The sequence below is a fragment of the Acomys minous genome (assembly GCF_964271855.1).
Source record: "Acomys minous genome assembly, chromosome: 3".
In the NCBI taxonomy this organism is placed as follows: domain Eukaryota; kingdom Metazoa; phylum Chordata; class Mammalia; order Rodentia; family Muridae; genus Acomys; species Acomys minous.
In genome coordinates, this window is record NC_140485.1 from 35,469,092 (window position 1) to 35,489,281 (window position 20,190).

Below are 20,190 nucleotides of genomic sequence, written 5' to 3' on the forward strand. Positions count from 1 at the left end.
GGACATGTACACAGAAATTGCAGGCAAATGTCTTACGATAGTACAGTTTTAGATTTTCAATCTGCTGGCAGTAGAACTTGACATTCCCACCAACGATGCATGAATTTCCCCCCCACATCCTCACCAGCATTTGTTGTTTGTGTTCTTAATCATTGTCATTCTGATTGGGGTGAAAGGGAATCTCAGTGTACTTTTAATTTGCATTTCTCTGAGAGCTAAAAATATTCTTTCATCAATTTTTAATGGCAGCCAACTGATCGCGCTGGCAGATGCCTGTAACCCCAGCACTTGGGAGGCAGAGGCAGGGAAATCAGAAGGTCAAGGTCACCCTAGACTACGTATCCAGAAAGAGACCACTGTGGCAAACTGAGGTGATGCCTTAGAAAGAAAAAGAACAACAGTTGTAAAAACAAACATACAGGGCAACTTGCTATGCCCCCAGCAATTAACGGTGAATCTAATAATGTTTAAAGTGAACGATTTTTCTTTGTTTGAGGATAGAACGGAAGGACTTGCATATTCTAGGCTACATCCATACCCAAGCTCTGTTGAGCAATGCTATTTTGTATGAATGGAAAACTTGTTTTGGACCAGAAAGGAGAGTTTCTGTGTCCACGACCGTTACATGTAGAGGTAGACAACGTGACTGCCTGTCGTGTTTCCAGGGCCTCCCTCCTGCTCCAGCTAATGTTTCCTATGCTGTTATAAATGAGATTACTGAACAGTATGAGGTCAGATGGTAGACATGTGCTGTAAGCCTTGCTTTCCTCCTTGGTGCAATAATTTAACAAAATGTCAGTGTCACAGATCACAAGCGTCCCAGGTCCCCTAAAAGCACCTGGTGGGGTGTAGGCTTAGGCCTTGGGCTGATTACTCTGCCTTTGGGGCACTGCTGTTCATGTGTGATCCCAGACTGCAGCAACAACAACAACAACAACAAACAAACAAACAAAAACAAAAAAGAGAAAGGAGCATTTTCCATTGCTAAATTCTCCCACCTCTAAGCGTGCTCAGAACTTGTTTGACAGTATTTAGCTGACCCATAAAGGGAGGGATTTAGATGAGACAGAAATGTGCCAAATTTCAGTGCTGTTTCCAAACATATATCACTTTGCCATGCCACTGTGAAGCGGGCTGCAGAAACGCAGTGGCTTGCTATGCTTAGCCCTGCCCTGCATGGAGCAGAGATGCTTAATGCCTGGCCTGGAGTCTCTCACGAAGCTTCTACTTAGCATTCTTTTTTTAAAAAGATTTATTTATTTTTATTGAATATGAGTGCTTTATCTGCAGAAGAGGGCATCAGATAACATATAGATGGTTGTGAGCCACCATGTGGTTGCTGGGAATTGAACTCAGGGCCTCTGGAAGAGCAGGCGGTGCCCTTAATCACTGAGCCATCTCTCCAGCACCCTACTTAGCATTCTTAAACATCCCTTGAAATAGGAATAATGGCAATGTGGAAAAAAAAATCAGGAATTGTTTTCATCTTCACTTAATTTTATAATTTTTACTTCATTTACATTTCACTTAATTTCCACCCTTTGCTAATTCTTAAGATTTTATATTTTTTATTTTAATCTGTGTGGATGTTTTGCCTGCATTTATGTTTGTATGTTTGTGCATCACTTGAGTGCCCAAAGGTAATAAAAGAGGATATCAGATCCTCTGGAACTGGAGTTATAGATGTTTGTAAATTGGCACAGGGTGGAGGGGGTCCTGGGAATATAGTGTGGATCCCTAGAAGGACAGCCAACACTCCTAACTGCTGAGGCATCTCTCTAGGCCCTTTCATTACCTTTTCTTCTCACACAGCTCTTTACATCTTAGAAGCAGTTAGACTTGTAAACATGAAGCTCACTCATACCCCTAATATGAGACATCTCATACCCCCAAACATAAAGCCCTCCCATATCCCCCAAATAAAAAGCAAGAAACCTTTTCCTTTTCCTAAGTGTGGTGAAGGCTCATCATCAGCGCGGAGTGATTCAGAGCATAACTGTATATGCCATGCACCTAGTTCTAGTCTCTTTCCTCTCTTCCTCCCTTCTTTTTTGTCCCCGCCCCTCCCCTGCCACTTTTTCAAGGCAGGGTCTCATATACCCAGGCTGGCTCTAAAATCTCTATTTTGTTATGACTGGCCCCTCCCCTCCCCTCCCATGTTGCGGGATTACAGATGTGTGCCATTGTGCCCAGCTTATTTTGCTTTCTTTAGAATATTCTAAGAACTGTCTTAAGCGCTGTTTCAGCTGCGATGGTGTTCTAAGTACGGTTACGCCAGCAGAGTTCCAACAGGGGTGAAAATCTGTGTGGCTGGCATTACCATCATGAGGTGGGGTGACTTCCCACCTGCCCCTTTACACTCCGTACTTAGGTGCCACCCACTCTGCAGCCCAGGCACTTGTTATTCTGCTTTCTGTCACTTTGGACTGTTGTGTCTTGCTTCTGGCCTCTTGTGCTCAGCATAACAGTTTGGTAGACTCCCCTAAAGCTTGCTGCCCATGCCACTGATTTGTTCTGTTCTATTAGCATCATTGCATTACATAAGACTGATAGCTCCCCGGCAGATGCATACTTGTCTTGCTCTAATTTTGGTCTGTGATGAATAAAGTAGCCATAAGCATTTATGTGCAGGTCTTTGGGGGAGGGGGACATATGTATTAGTTTCATTTTAGTTAATATTAGGAGTGGTTATGTATGAATCAACTTTCCAGTGGGGATTTACCAAGAACATACAGCTGGGAAGTGGTTGTGGTTCCTCATCAGAACAGGACAGCTCCCAGGAGAGCTTTGAAGAAAGCTTCTGATCCCAATTGGTCTAGCATTTCAGACTGTGCCACAGAGGACTTCTACTAAGCTGAAAATTAAGCCTGGAATTTCTCAACATTTAGAAACTGGACCAAAAATGCTATTCCTGCCTTGTTTAACCATATCCCCAATTTTATTTGGGCCTCTAAGAAGGTAATATTTGTCCCAAATCAGCCAGAAGAAACCTTAAAAGAACAATGCCCCATTTTCCTTAAGGGAGGTTGGGTAGGTTTTTGGTTGCTTCCCTGGGATGTAGATGTTTATTTTCTTTTTCTTTTTTTAAAATATATTTTATTAATTTATTCATATTACATCTCAATTGTTATCCCATCCCTTGTATCCTCCCATTCCTCCTTCCCTCCCATTTTCCCCTTACTCCCCTCCCCTATGACTGTGACTGAGGGAGACCTTCTCCCCCTGTATATGCTCATAGGGTATCAAGTCTCTTTAGATGTTTATTTTCATTGGGAGTTGATTATAAGTTACTATTGGTCTTATTCAGAGAGAAAACAAGGTTGGACTGAGGGGTGTCTGTCTTTTCCTTTATCTTTCTCTCTTAGTTTTCGAGATAGGGGTTGAAAAGAAAGAAAGGGGAATATAAAAATATATAGGGATAATTGGACAAAAAGTAGATTATTGACCCTCCTCCTCAACTCAAGCTTTATTGAGACTCACAAATAAGGTTATTTTGAATTCATTGGTATAGAATTTTGTATATCCATACAAAATAAGTTTAATCTTAATACATTGGTATAGAATTGAAATATAAGATTATTCTTCACACACATTATATATAGATATATATTTCTACTCTAATATGTGGTATTGTACCCATATGACTCAATTATCATACAAGGTTTACTTCCAATACTTTGAAAGTGCTATTGAAGCTGTCCTGTTCTGATAAGGAATAGCAACTGAAGTGCTTGGTGCTGGGACATGAAGGATGTAGGATGTCGTGTCCAGCATGCCAGGAGGAATGAATCCTGTCAGGTCTGATCAAGCATCAGTGTCCAATTCTTTTCTTGTGAAAACATTTAATTTCTCACAAGCATTATATAGTCCTAACATTATAAATATATGAGTTGTGCAGGATGCACAGAACAGTTAAGGCTAGTTCTCTGCTCTTTGTACGAGCAGAAAAAATACATCTGTTAATCTTCATTCTTGCCATACAAAGAATGGCATCTAATAATAAGTCACATAGATTCTATAACCAACAAGAAGCATTGTCTATGCACAGACGTTCATGTCTCAGCCAGCCTCAGAGCTATTCCCATGGAGTGAGATTAGGAATATAAATTACCTACTTCTTCTGCAATTTGAATCCTTCCCATCATGATTGTAGCCCCCTCCCTCATGACCTCCTGATCCCACCCTTCCTCCCTCATTCCCCTTTTCCTTCCTCCCCTGGTCTTCAGAAAGGGGATCTCCTCCCGTATTATCTGACTTCAACCTATCAGGTGTCATCTGTATTACCTGTAGCCTCTTCCTCTGTGGTCTGGGAAGGCTGGCCTGCCAGGGGGAAGTGATCAATGTTGGGGGGAGGGTATTGTACCCATACAACTCAAGTAGAATACAAGGTTTACCTCCAACACTTTCAAAGAGCTATTACAGGCTGTTTAGGAGAAGTAAGTTTTATACAAATTAATTTTTAGTTGATCAAATCATGGTCATGTCAATTACTAGTCTGTATTACAAGAATATACATCCTAGGTTTAACAGATAGATACAATTCTATAGTTAGATAAGGTAAAATAGTTAGATAAGGTCTTCAAAAACCTCAGAGATGGAATTTAAAGATTTTTTTTAGTATTTTAAAGATTCACTGACAATAAGACAGATTAATTCCTGGCAACACCCAGCCTGCCTCAAAGAACATGATGAACCTCAAAGAACCTTCTTATAGAGATGGCTTCAAACGTGGCAAACAAGCCAATGGGCAAAGTGTCCTTGTTTCAGTCACTGACAGAATTCTGCCCCAAAATGGGCAAGCTTGAATGTAGGCACAGCCAAAGCCCAAATTCAGCCAAGACAGGGTAAGCCAAGTTAATAGTTCCTACCTCACAAATATGTCTGTCTGGTATACTGGGCCAGGAGGCTGAAGATGATGCTCCAACACTATAAAGTTTTGGATGCCTGTTCAGGCAGCAAACTGGGTTTGAAGAACAGACAGCTTTACAATTAAGCTTAGTTGTTTAGGGATTAAAATGTTTTTAGGTCTAGATAGCTGTTTTTAGTTGATAGAGATGAGATATGATAGATATTGATTTACATACAGAATTTTAGACTCATCAAGATAGGAAAGATGTTTTCTTCAAGGTTGCCAAATACAAATAAGCAAAACACTATGACTGTAACATTTATATAATTTCTGATTGTTTCATGGTTCCTCTTTATGTACATAGTTTATTATATATGTGTGTGTATGCGTGTAATAATATAAATGTATATGTAAAATGAATTAATTAAAAAAACAGATTTCAGGGTATACTAGCAGTAATGTAGAGCTGAATGCTCTAGGCTGTAGTCTAGACAGCTGCATGTTGGGTACCCTCAGAGCTGATGTGATGCAGGCTGTCAGGGAGCCGAACTCTGCAAAGAAATGTGAGCCTGTCATTCTCTCGTTGAACAGAGCTCACTGGCAGCCCATGAAGGTAGCTGACAAAAGGCTAGCTGAAGATGCTTGGCTTCCGGGGCTGAGCCTCCTGGCTGGTAGCCATCTATCCACAGCCACACCTGGCTCTCTTCAGAATGATTCTCTCAGTGTCCCACAGGAGGTGAATGTGGCAGGTTAATGTGTTATTTATAACACATCATTCTTGCCTCCTGCTGCTTGTCACTCCTTATGTTTTTGTACCAAATGCTCTGCAGCTCTTATAAATAAGAACTCCCTATTGGACTGTGTTATTACCTTTATTGTTTGGTGGGGTTTTTTTTGTCTTTTATTCTCTTTGCTGTATTCTGAAGTAAACAGCCATCTGATTTCGCATCTCCCTTTCTGCACAGGCCCACTCTGAGAATGAAGTGAACAAATGTGTGGTATAGCGTGCAGAAGAGAGCCTGACATAGAGTAATCACTCAGTAAGATTTAATCATCACTGTTATTTCCACAACCATCATCATTATCATCTCATGAGTATGAACCTGCACATTTCTATAAATATACACATATGTTTAATCTTCTGTCCAAATGGATGAGTGGCTCCCCGCAGCCTATGAAAAAGTATCTGAACGATAACCCAGCATTTATGGCAGCCCTCGGCTTCCTTGTCCATCTGAGCTTTCTTTTCCTTATGGTGGTTGAATTGAGCTGAACAGTTCACTGTTCCCTCCTAGTCTCCTCCATGGCTTTTCTTACACTAAACTCCATGGTTAACAACAACAACAACAACAACAACAACAACAACAACAACAACAGCAACAGCAGCAAAAACAAAAAACAAAAAAACAAAACCTAAGTACTATCACCATCCTTTGTTACTGAGCACAGACAATATGAGTATTTTCCTCCTGTGAAAATGAGATTTCTTGTGTAATTCATTCACACTTCCCTATTCTTTCTACCATGTTCTCCTTTGTGATAAAACCCAGCAATGCTTGAGTCTTTTCTCCTCTACCAGAGAATACACATAGTGCCTTGAAAACATGGCTGTAAATTCCGTCTTTCCTTATATCTTCGCCTTGTTCTAATTATTCCTTCCTTAGCACAATGGCCCTCCTATGCAAATGTCTCCCTACACACTGGTAATACATTAATAAAAACAAGATGAGCACTATAAGAGGGCCATGTATATCAGTCAGCTCTAGACAAAGGAGAGATAGCCTGTGTGGTCAGTGCCTCTTCTGTCATATCTCTTCATCTTTCCCAAGTCTATAAAATTTCCATTTTTGCTGCTTTTCCATCCATTAAAATTACCTGTTGCTGTTGAATCATTGGCTTGCTAGCATTCAGTGATTAGTTTTGTGAGTATGCTAAAGGTTGGTAATGTCTTCAGAACCTCCTCTCGCATTTTTAACATTAATGGTCTTAAATACTCATTTCCCAGGGGAATTCTCTTCGCCAGTGGGTTTTTCCATGTGCCACCGAATTCCTGGGGTATGGCAGGAGTGATTGTGGATCTTCACATTCATGTCTGTGTTAAGGGGTATGTTTTCAGCAATGTACAATAACAGTTGTCAAGAAGGCTGAGAGTTCAAAGCAAGGGATGCTTGTGAAAATATTGCCAACACTGAGGCATTTTTTTTTTCAGATGCAGGAAAGAGTAGCAAGAAAGGGCATTTGGATAGCTTCCTCCTTGGCCTAGTGCCTGTTTTTGTTCTGAGATTGAGAGAGTGAACACTAGTTAGTAACGGGGAATTGAGAGCTCAGCTTGGAGTTCTAGATGCAGATGAGTTTTATCCCACAGAACAAAGAAGCAGATTTTGGGATCAAATCTTTAAGAGACAGGAAGAGGACGATGCCTCTGATACAGTAGAGCTGGTAAAGGAGGAGGAAAGGGATGTAGGCTTTGCTGATTTAAAATAAAGAGCATGGAGTGTAAAGACTCTCAAATAGGGAAATGTTCAGCAACTCCATGCAAGACTTTCATACAGATGATGATGACAGTAGTGTGAGCATTAGCAAAACATTGGAAAAGCAGGACAATTGAGTTGTAATTTGAATAAATTAATTAAATAATTAAAGGAAAAAAAGAAAAGCAGGAGTCAGTTGAAGTTCAGCAAAAGTGAAAGCAGTGCAGCTTTCCTATGATGAGGAAATCTCCACAGTGTACTTGACTAAGCAAGACCTAAAACAATAACACCTATAGATATGTCAAGGTGGATGGGGGAATTCTCACAGGCCTTCACACCTCAAAAAAAAGCTACAGGAAATATGTGTGTGTGTAACAATTATAATTAAAGAACAAGAAACCATAAATTTGACAATGAGTGGGAGGAATATGGGAGGAATTTGAGGAAGGGAAGAGAAATGGGAAATGACGTATATATAGTACTCGCTACGAAATGCTCAAAAAGGTAAAGTTAAAAATCAAAAGAAAAAAAAAAACACCCACCAAAAGTAGTTATTTCACCTACTTCGTGACAGAGTAGCTAACACTGGTGCATTGTGTATTTAAAATTTTCTAAGAGGCTATATGTTATGTTAAAAATTCTTATTACAAGATAAATTAATAATGATATAAATAGTGATAAAGAAGGCAGAAGGAAATTCTGGATATGCCTATGGCCTTTATGGCAGTGAGTAGTTTTATTGGAATATAATTTATTCACATTCATTAACTTGCATACATTAAATATATAAAGATTTTGTTTCACACGCTAGCTATAACTCAATAAAATGTTCTTTTAATGTTATCTCAGAACAGCTGGTTTTTATTAATTTGCCAGCATTATTTAGCTAGAAGTTTGGAACAGTGTTTTACATGTGTATCTGCAGGCCAAAGTACAATTCAAGTTTCTCCTGAAAGCATGTGCACCGAACGATCTCAGAGCCGTGCTCAGTAACTGATGCCCGTAATTAAGTCACGAGCTCCGCATTAACAAGCACACACACTGCACATGAGCAGAGATTTGTCCATCATCCTGTGGTCTCTGCATCATCCTCCAGCTTCATTCATAGTAGGTGACAGTCAGATTAACTCATGGGTTAAGTATTTTGAAAATTGTTTATTGGCTTTCTACTACCTGTGACCATAACAGCCCAATTTATGGCCATGTGTCATTTGTTCTTCTGTCATTCGCATTCAACCATCTCATCGTTGAATTAGGTTAATTTGAAACAAATGCACACATACAGTCTTCAGGAGGAGCCAAAACATCAATTGGCAAAGTAAAAGGAGAATCAAGACAGGCACAAATAACCTCAACTAAGCAGATGGATGTTAAAAGGAATAACTCTGGGGCACTGCAGTTCATCTCAGAGAATAGGAGAACCAGCAACAGTCCTACCTGTGAGCAAGACTGAGGGATTTTTAAATTGACAGCAAATTCAATAGAGTTAACAGGATGGTGTGCCCGCTGGAGAATTAATGCGAACTTCAGCTGCACTGTGATAAAGACATTAGAGGAGGAGCCTACTGTGTAAGTGACTTAGGACTGTAAAGCTTGGTACATAACACCCATGGGATATGCAGCCTGGAGGCTTGGTAGACAGCTTTAACTATTCAAAATACAAGTGAATATTGCTACAGGTAAGAAGCTTGCTGTACAAGGCCCAAGTAGGGAAAAATGAAACCAAGCCAGATAAAGTGAGTGAGATGGATTTGATCTCATCTATCAAAGTGTTTCATAAAATCGAAGATGGAATGGAACATTGCAGGAGGAGATGACTGGCACAGGGTCTAGCGTTGTATTTATTTACTTATTTATATGATACTAAATGCACAACTGATGATTTAAGAACTAGGAAAACTAAATAACAAAATACTGCTTTAATTTCTGACAGTAAATTACTCTCAGTAGCCAGCGGCTATGTCATTAAGTCAGAAACCATAAAGTTCATTACCAGATGTTAAATTCTGTCACGTTATATTTCTAAAAAAAAAAATATGTTCAAGAGATATGAAGGAAGTAAACAACCTCCCCAAACACTTGTAAAGACTTCAGCTCCATTTTCTTATATTATCCCTTTTCTCTTATCTCTCCACTCTTTTCTTTTATCCCCAGATAATAGGACAATAGGACTCACTAAATTATTATCATAATCATCATCATCATCGTCATTATCATCATCATTATTTGATCAAGGTCTCACTGTGTAGCCTGTCTTGCCTAGAATTCACTATGTAGCCCATGACTGCTTTGAACTTACAGAGATTCACCTGCCCCCACCTCGCAAGAGTGGACATGCAGCACCATGCCTGGCAGTTTCCCCGATATTTGCTTGATTTTTATAGAGTTGTCTTGGTGAGGAAGATGTAAGTGGTAGAGAAGCTAGACTGAATTAATAGGAGTGTCAACAAGGGCAAACACATAGACTAAATTTACAGTAAACAAAGGAGAGAACCCAAGCAAGAATTCTGTGCAGGCTTTGGTTACACGAGGACAATTTATAAGCAACACTCTTAGTGGCTGGGCATTCGGTTTCCTAAAAATGAAGTTATTTGGAAATTATATCCTGATTTAAAAACCTAGCAAAGCAGTAATATCATCTCTAATATGCAAATATAATAATAGAGGTGATACATTCTGAGCTGCTTCCATGGTTCTGCACAAGTTTTAGTGGAGGTGCTGGCTGAGGTGGTGACATCACTTTCTTCTCAGTTTACAAAATTCTCTGTATTATAAGGGACATTTCCAGTTTGTAGTTCAGCCTTACCATTGTGCAGAGTTAAAAATCAAGACACACAGATAAATGTGTGTAGCCAGACTTTTTAGCTACTTATTGGATTCTTTTTTTCCTACCTCCCTACACCACCCCTACCCTTCCCACCCACCCCCATCATTAAGTAGGAGAGAAAGAAGGTTAGAGGGGAAAGGAACCATCTATGTCATTAGACTACATCCTTCTGATTAGGGGATGTCAAGGTCTTTGGGGGGAGTTTGATCTTGGTTGTCAGGATATTGCCAACCAGCAATGAACAATCCAGCAAACGGCAAACAGAAACAGCAGCAGGAGCAAACAGCAAATAGCGCTGGCTGGAGGAGCAGCAGGGGAGCAGCAGCTGCTACCCCGCCTCAGGGCTCTAACATTTAAATATTTTCTCAAGAGCCCTCAGAATTCCAAATGTCATGCCCTTGCAGGAACTATCTGTAGCTGGCAAAATCATACCCCTGATAGAGCAGTAGGCAAATCATAGTCAGCTGCTGTGGACAATCTGAAGCCGACCCATATCCCACACCTGGGATTAATAAAAAAACACACTTACACAACATTTCTATGTTTGAAAAACTCAAAATCCTCACTACCAATATGTGTTGTTTGTCTTTATATCAGAAAATGTCCTATGCTTTCTGGCGTATCTGGACATGTATTTTTGGTAATTGATGAGGTATTGCTAGCAAAGAGAGGAGGGTCAAAGTGAACTCTAGTTTTGTTAGTATTTTGTTATCTGCCAAAAAATCGAAAAACAATAACAACAAAGCCCAAACCAACCAAGCCAAACCAAACCAAACCAAACCAAACCAAACCACCCTTACTGTAGTCTAATCACCACCTCCTTGAGAAAAAGATAGCCTCGCTCCCAGTTCACAGAAAAACATAAGGACTCAGAGCGAAGAATAGACAACCCCCTATTGAGTTTGAATTGCTTTATCCTGTCTAAATATGTGACAGTGGACTTGATTCTGAGTCCTATCCTGGCTTGGCAATTTGGACCATTTCTCTGTCCTGAGGCCTGTCTTACTAGTCAGTCACTTCTCTTAGTATCTGCAGGGCTTGTTGAGAGCACAGTGTTCAGCCTTATGTCCCCCCATGATGACTTGTGTGTCCCACATTTCTTTCACAGTCCACAGAGGCTTTTTTAAATTTATGTCTTACATCTCTAGAAAAAGAATCCCAGAATTTTCCCTCCTGTATGTTTTGGTCTTGTTTCTTCATGGTCCATGATGCCAGGTGAGGTTGTCAGTACAATGGAGCCAAACTGATGGGATGGGAGAAGATTGTTCTGCCATTTTTCTAGGTCCTTGAGTTGCACATCAAATCTAGGGCTGATCCCTCCACACTTGCTCAGCCTGCCTGTGAAGTTCACAACTATTTCCCCAGCTCTGTCGTCATCAATGATCTTAAACTCACCAATGTAGCCATGCTTCATCATCACAGTCAGGAATCAGATGCTGACTTTGGAGCATGGCCTGATGAGGACCTCTCTTCTTAGCATTGTTGATGCTCTTGAGAGCATCTGACAGGACATTCTTGCTCACCATGGTAACCGCATGCAAAGAGTGTGCTCCACATTTAATGTTGGATTTTCTTTTGGGATCTTTCTGACGCTCTCCAGAGGCAGCAGGAAAGTGCTGAGATGGATGGACAGGCCTACTGGTTTCTTTGCTGATGATGTTCAATACAAAATGAGGGGCTGAGGAAACAGTGCAGACAGACAGTAAAGTACTTCCTGCACAAGCATGAGGACATCAGTTTGACCCTAAATCCCATGCTTTAAAAAATAAACAAACAAACATACATACAAGCAACAACAACAACAACAACAAAAAACTTCAGGTGTGATGGTGTACGTTTAAAATTCTAGCTTTGGCAAGGTAGATGTATGGGGCTAGGTGGCTAAGTGGCTTGCTGTTGAGCTATCCCATGCTATTTTGTGAGTTCCAAGACAATGAGAGACCCTGTATCTAGTTATCAACACTCAAGGTTGCCTTCTGGCTTCCACTTACATGCACTTACACGTACACCTGGACTTGCAAAACCACAACCACACACACTCACACACACACACACCACATACCACACACACACACACACACACACACACACACACACACACACCTACACACCTAAACACCCCACTCACCTACACACCACATCATACATACATACACACACCACAATCACACTATACACATACATACATACACACACCACAATCACACTATACACATACATACATACACACACCACAATCACACTATACACATACACACATACACCACACACATACACCACATACCATACACACACATACACATACACACCACACACACACACACACACACACACACACACACACACACACAGTGACTGCACTGTGGGGAATCTCCTTACCTGCTATCTCCTAGAACCTCCCCTACATTTGGTCCACAGAAACAGAAACGGAGGAAGCTTTTTCCACAGAGTTCAAGTGCTTTAAGGTCTGTGAAACAAGCCTTCTGTTCCCCACAGTAAATTCTGGAAGGTTTCAGGCCCACTTAAGAACTCTGTTGGGTTTGTCATCCTCAGGGGCACTGCTCACGATGTGGGAGAATCCATGCAGTCCAGTACACATATTGTGAGAGAAGCCTGGCTGGTCTGCTCCATCACGCCATGGACTGCTGAAGACAGACAGAACGGAACATATTTGAACCACACAACGCCACTTGATATTGACAGTGCCTCAATAGCACCCCGCACCCCCACACCCCCATTTCCTGAAAAGAAAGCAGAAACAACAAATCATTAGATCCTTTGCTGAGTCACACACCTAGAAGGTAGCGTGCCAGATGGGCTGACTTGGGGACCAGGTCCTGACCACAGTGCTCTGCTGTCTCAGGGTAGCCCCTGCCAGCCATTCCAGGCACTTGGATTTGGTGTCCTGTCCCTGTTCATGTTCCAGTCCTCAGGTGGCCTTGGTCCTCTTCTTGTTCCTTAAGGAGCCACAGCTGACACCTCAGGCTGCCTCCATCATGAAGCTTTCTCCTTCCAGAGTAATCTCTCTACCCCACGCTCCGCGAGTGCTCTCATCATAGGACCCTGTGTATTACCTTTGTGGGGCTCATTCTCTCCCCCTCCCCCTCCCCCCCCCCTCCCCCTCTCATTCTCTGTCCTATCTGTGTATCATTTATAATCATTTACCTTTCTAATTTACCATCTACTGCGGGCCTTTCCCTGCCCTTTTTTATTTTTCTTAGCTCTGGATCCACAGCACAGCTTGAACTGAACTATTTTTTGAATTCATGGATAAATAAATGAATAGATGTTTGTTTGTACCTTCCCTCAGTAGCTGTCACATCATGCCTTATGTTTTAGTCCTTTGCAAAATGTTTCTCTGACAGAGTTGATTATAAACCTGTGGAGTCTAAGGTTTATGCTATAGGCAGGCAGCCTTTTATTCATCATATGATCCAGCCCGTGCTTAAGACATGCTCATTAAGAGAGTGTGCCCTGGTGTGTGCATGCTCTCTGGAACTGAAAGGGCCTCATGAACTTTCAGCCAGCACACTGCCACTTATTTGAATGTTACTATGTTGCTAACAAGTGTTTGAAAATGATTCTCTTTCCTTCTGTAGGAGTCTTGGTACCATGGCAACCACATTGGTTTGATTTTGGAAGCATGTCTCAGAACTGAAGGCTTTTCCTTCTACCTGCTGTTATAACAACCAAGAGCTTGGATATTTCACCTCCAAAAGGGTATTGCTTCTAACTAACAGACTCCAGGAGGCATAACCCTTCATCACATGCCCTCTAACACGGTTTCTACCTTCACTGCCTACCTCCATCTCACCCAGTTCTTGATGGGTTATTTTGAGCTCTGAAATCATGATGTCATAGACTCAGCTGCAACCACTCCTTTGTTACCCCCTCCCAGCAGTTCAGATCACTGAAGTCCAGGATGCCAGATCTAGACTGTGCTGAGAAGGGCACTGTAGCAAGCTGTGCTGTTCACATAGACAGCATCTTATTCTGGCCACGGCTAGTCCCCAAACTGCTGACCCCATGTCTTGCTGTGGGCATCATCCTTCACGCAAGTGGTCACTGTCGTGGCCCTGTGTAAAATGAATTTACCGGATGTGAAATAGGTTCCCGGGTTTTCATTTTACAGTCAGGTGTTTTATGGGAGATGTCACGGGACGATGCTGGCAGCTGTGATACAAGACAAGCAAGTCTGGGAGCCAAGCAGGATAACGTCAAACAAGGCATCTGAAGAAGTAAAACAGGACCAAAGCCAGCATCAAAGCAGAGGCAGGTTCACAGCAACATTATGCAAACAGGGAAGACAGATATATAACACTGGAAATGTAGATAACTCATAGCTCCAGCAGGTGCAGTTGGAGATGGGGGCTTTGCTATAAAATCTATATTTTGGGGTGATAAAGATCCTCCACTATGAATGTCATAAGTCAATAATTTTGGCCTGTTTTGTCTCCTGATTGGCCCTCAGGCTCAAGAAGATTTATTGGCATATAGATGGTGGGCAGTAAACATTTGGTGAATGAACAGACTCAGGAAAGAGTTTTTTAAAATATAATATTTATTTGGTAACATGTTTAGCAAAGGGCTTCACACAAGTCTTATGTGTACCTTGTATCAGTCATTGAGGGTGTGCATTATTTTGTTTTATGAATAAAGGGACAGGCAAGAAGGTCCTTCAGTGGGAAAGTTGTATTATAGAACTCTGCCCCTGGGGGGGTGGGTAGAGTTCCTCTGATTCTTGTTTCTAGGGAGACAAGACATCAGGAGACAGGAGAGGTAGGATCTAGGTACAGCAGTGCCAACGAGGGGAAATCCTATCCCTTTTCTTGGAACCTACAATTGATTCTCCACCTGAGGTGGCACAAGGCTGCAATCACTGCAGCTCCCAAGCTCTTGATTACCACACTAATCAGTGCCAAGATACTAGCCTGCTGGTGACTCCAGCACAGTTTGTTAAACACACTTATGGAAGGGTGAGCTGAGTGGTTAGCTTTGCAGGAACTGTCCTGTAATATCTGGTTTAACATTCAGCTGTGGCAGGGAAGGGGTAGGCTTCATGCTAAGCTGCTGGCTCCAGCCAGTGGGGTGAGCATTTGCTTTCATGAAGCTGGTCTGTAAACGATGCCTTCGGGACGTTATACTTGTTGATCATCACCTTACATGTGCCAGGCATTGTGCTAGCTGAGTCATTTGGCCTTCACAGCTGCACAGTGAAAGATATACCCCCACTATGCCCAACTTAAAGAAGAGAACACTTTGGCGTTGGGGGTGTCACTGCTTGGCCCACGAAATTTCAATTCCTCATTTCCAGTCTCTGTGCCTGCTTCAAAGCCATTAGAATTTTGACTTAGTGCACAACAATAGGCATCCTTGTGTTGCCCATTGGCTCATGTTTTCCTGGGTGCCTTATTATGGATTACTGACGAATACTTTCCCAAGCTCCTTGGTGCCCTGTTCCCATTTCTACTATCCTTGAACTCAGTGAGTGCTCAGTTCATTTAGAGCTAGTGATCTAATAATCATGCAGATAGCCTTCCCCTGTGTTGGCTGCCATCTTTAATCCTCAAATCAGCTGTGCCTGCTTGCAAGCACCAATGAGGAAGGGCTCTGTGGACTACTGACAGTCTCTCAGAGAAGGATGGAAGGGGCGTTGTCCTCGTATCCTCACCTGAGAATTCAGTCATTCCTCCCAGCCATTTGTGCGTACTTATTCCCTAATTACCCATGTGGCCTCACGGCTGGGGGAGGGACAGAGCATATAAGCTAAGACAGAGCACCAGAAAGGGGATCCATCTACATAGCTGCAAGGAAGTCATCGCTTGCTGGGTGTAGACTTTGCTTGGTGCATGATCTTTGGGGTCACCCCTGCTCTTGCCACTAACGCCTTACTTGTGTTCTGTAAGTAAGCCTAACAAACTTGTTGATTTCCCCCAGGGTAAACTGTGGTAAAATAGAACTCAGTAGAACTTGGTAATTTATTGGAATTTTATGAAAGGATAATAGATATTGTTTATGCCTCCCCAGTGCTTTCCCCCATCCTAGGAATTCTCACAACACCTTTCTTTTCACTCGACTATACCTATAAGCATCTGTAGGTGCCTGACCTTGGCCAGGGAGTCTTAGCACCTGCCTCTCTTTATGTGTGGCAGCTAGAGTTTTTTCTTATTGCTACTTTTCCTTTAAAAAAACTATGAATATATATCTATATATCTATTGGAAATGTGATAGATTTATCTCTAGTTCACCAACCAAATCACACACTACAATGAACTAGATTTTGCTATCTTAAAATGGGGCAAAACCTACTTCAAATGGTTATTTCAAGGTTTAAATAAAATAATATATGCAAGAGGTTTACAAAAAATCTGGAGTGGTAGGTAACAGATTCTTATGCATTTTTAGGCATTTTTCAGTATTTTAACAATATCTCCCTTGGTTATTTGTAGTTATTTGTTTATTAGCCTACAGCAAATTTCTAAGTGGTGACTTTACTTTCATATTCTGGTGTATTTTAAACTGAATACAATATTAGAAAAAGGCAGCATAATGCTTTGCTTACTCCAGGTCAACAACATTCAAATCTGGATACATTCACGTTGCCCCCCAGTGATTGACTTGAGGGCTATCAGAGGAAGCACCTGTGATTTATAAGAGGGCAGGGCTCTGTCCCACTTGTCAGAGTTACAGTACCTACGTGCAAATGCAGTTGGCTCCTTGGGGAGTGAGGTAGGCACAGCTAGGCTCTTGACTTCAAGACACTACAGCTTCTCTGTGAGATCTCGGGGCAGTATGTTAGCAGCGAGAACCCTCCACTTCTTCAGAACAGCCCTAATAGATTAATTTATAAGCAGCTTTAATGGCATATGAGGCTGAAAACTCATCATGTCCTTAAACAATAGCCAAGAGTTCTGACATTACAACTTTTCAACTACAATACATGCCTCAGGGGAAGGAACCAACAGCCATTTCACAGCAAGGGATGTGATCTTACAGTGTCTGCTCCTGACTCCGAACGCCAAGTGTGTAAGACCTGATTCATGCCTCTCCCCAGCGGCTGCCAACATCTACAGCATTTTGTGAATGCTGAATGATGAATAAAATGGGAAGTAATATTTTTAATATGCCACAGTAGGAATAGAGAGTTAGAGACAAAGGACCATTATAAGCAATGCACAGGTTTTGGTGAACTGTTGAGACTACAGAAGATTTGAAAAATTTCTCCAAGCCCGGTTTCTGTCCTATAAAATTGAGGTACAACTACATTAAGGCATTGTACTACATTTTAAGTTATATAACACACACACACACACACACACACACACACACACACACACACATTATATACTTAGATAAATATTATGTACTTAGAATGCTACTTTCAGGGGAAGGTAAAAACTTGCATGGTGATTACTGTTATTGTGGTTGCTAAACTTTCAGTAGTCAGGGGCAGAGGAGAGAGGCTAATTCTTCTGGTGAGTCTGGCACAGGTTCATCCTATGAGATGACGAGAGATCAGAGAACACCTTAAAACTCTTAAGAGAAGAAAAATCAGCCAGATAAGCTTGAGGAAAAAGTAATAGGAGAGTGGTGAGTTCCGTGTTAAACCAGAAAAGCACATGAAGATTGGACCTAGCACGGAAGCCATGTTGTGAACAATGCATTGTAGTGGGATTGGTTTTGATAGCCCTTTCCATACTGGGAAAGTGATCTATGGTTTTATGGACACACCGGTGCAGAGCCCCATCATATAATTAGGACATAGAACATTTCTGCCAACATTGAAAAATCTTTTTTGTCCTCTTCCCACCCTGGGGAAAATTCACCCTCATTTCCAACACTATGATTTTTACCTGATCAGGCACTTTATACAGATAGAGTCATACTTTGTAGACTTGTGTGTGTCTTAATTCTTTTATCCAGGCTCATGTTTTGAATTTTTTTACATTTAATTATTTTGTAGGTATATACACATATATAATTATTTTGTAGGTATATACACATGTGTGTATTTCTCACATAACAACTTGCAGGTTCCTGAACTCTCCTTCCACTGTGTGGGTTCCAAGTTGTCGGGCTTGGCAGCAAAGTCTTTTATCTGCTGAGCCACCTCACCAGCCCCAGACACCTGCTTTTAAGATTATCCACGTCACTGGATATGTTAATTTCTTCTTACTGTTGAGCACTATTGTCCTATGGTGTTTGCTGTCCTCTGATGGACCTTTGAGTTTCCAGTGTCTGTCATGAATAGGGATACTCCAGACGGTCATGAGTAAATCTTTGTGTGTGTTTAGTTCCTCATGGGATATCCTTCAAAAGGATCCTAAACTGAGGCATGGGAGAAGGTCTTTGTATCTATAGTTTGACTAGTTACTGAACATGATCTGTCCTGGGAGAGGCAGATGTTTTCTGAGGAGTGAAATATCTGGAGACAGCGACTTAGGTGTGAGACACAGCAGCCACTACCTGCAGATGGGGCTGAGGGTCTCGATCTCAAGCCGACCTGGTGGAGCATCACAGTTCCTACTAAACCATCTAGGATCGTTCACTCAGATCATGCTTTTGCCCATTTATGTCTGTGTTCCATCTCAGGCTTATTTTTGTGCATAAGGTGGGTTAGCTGTAGAACTTCATTTTGTGCATAAAGACGCACAGTTGCAGCAGCCCCAGTTGTTAAAAGGCTTGCCTTTCCCTATTGAATTCCCAGGAACCTTTGTTGAAAATCAATTTACCACGTATGTGTGGGCCTATTTTTGGCTCTATTCTATTTCATTGATCTATTTATCCTCACGTGAAGCAGTTTTGAGCAAAATCTGGCAGAAACAATGTAACCCCTTATGGTCAGTAAAGTAAGTTGCTAGCTTAGGAACTAGAGGAAAGGAGTGGACAGCTTATAGTTCATTTCAGAGGCAGACCATAACGGCACCTAACGCTTAAAACCTGAGGTAAATTAGATGGCATATGCTCATAATTAGTAAGGCCGCAGTTATAAGCCAATCCCGAAATATCAGTGACTTACCTCAGTAGAAGTTTACTTCTTAGTAACATCATTGCCTTATATGATGTATTCTATAAGCAATGACTCAGACACCCTGGCTGCTTCCTTCTTATATGTATGCCACCTACATATAGAACGAGAAAGAAGCTTAAGTACATGTTTTTCTGGCCTGGATGTGCCCATATTAAAGCCCATTATCTGGCTTTTGCCCCATCACATAATCCATAAGGCTGGTAAATAATAGTCTCTGACAAACCTAAGCATTGTCCTTGCCACAGCTGAACCCATGAAGGAAGAATCAGACCAGGAGCAGTTAGAGTTCAGCAACAGTCACTAGGCTTTGACACCCAGTGTCAGGTGTGTGGGCTCGAGAGCTAGATTGCTCCAGGTTCAACTCTCACTCCTTCCTCCCCCAGAGGCGACCGTGAGGAGGCAACCGTGAGCATGCACGGTCTTAATCTACTGAATGCAATGGAGAATAATATCTCTCTTAAGTAGTTCTTGTGAGAATGAATTGGGAGAACGTAGCTGTTAGGATAAAGACTTGCACAGAATAAATGTCTAATGTTTGCGTTAGCCTCTTGGCATGGATGTACAGGAGCCCACCCAGCCAGACTTCCTTCGACTCTAGTCCAGCACCTTCTTCCCAGCCACTTGGAATACTCGGAAGGGAACAGAGCATCAGAATTCGAAGAGCTCTTTCTCCTCGCCGCCTGTCTCTGCGCTCATGCTGCTGTAATCTGCAATACTTCCTGGGAGAGGAACCACAGGTGATCACTACTGCTACCCCACAGAAACAGTGCCCTGGGCCTTCATATTTAGGGTTAGAAGAAATCTGAGGAGGTCCCTTCATCTTTGACAGAGGCTAATATGTTGGCAATAAGCTGCTTTCCAATAACATCCAACAAGAAACTGGTTAGTTGAACCAGAAAATAAAATAAAAGGCACGGGGGTGAGGGTGGGGGCACAGGGGAGTATAAAAATGTTTCATTATGGAATAAGCCAAAAAGGTGCCTGAATGTTTCACTCGTTACTAGTAGGCCCA

General features: G+C 41.8%; 1 protein-coding gene and 1 pseudogene across 2 annotated transcripts in view; one reads left to right on the forward strand and one right to left on the reverse strand.

Moving 5' to 3' along the window:
- RYR3 (ryanodine receptor 3) overlaps nucleotides 1-20,190 on the forward strand; it is a 529,413-nt gene that overhangs the window by 45,018 nt on the left and 464,205 nt on the right. The window lies entirely within an intron of this gene.
- On the reverse strand, nucleotides 11,292-11,673 carry LOC311595173 (small ribosomal subunit protein uS8-like; annotated as a pseudogene). Its single transcript has one exon. The product of its transcript is annotated as a small ribosomal subunit protein uS8-like (transcript).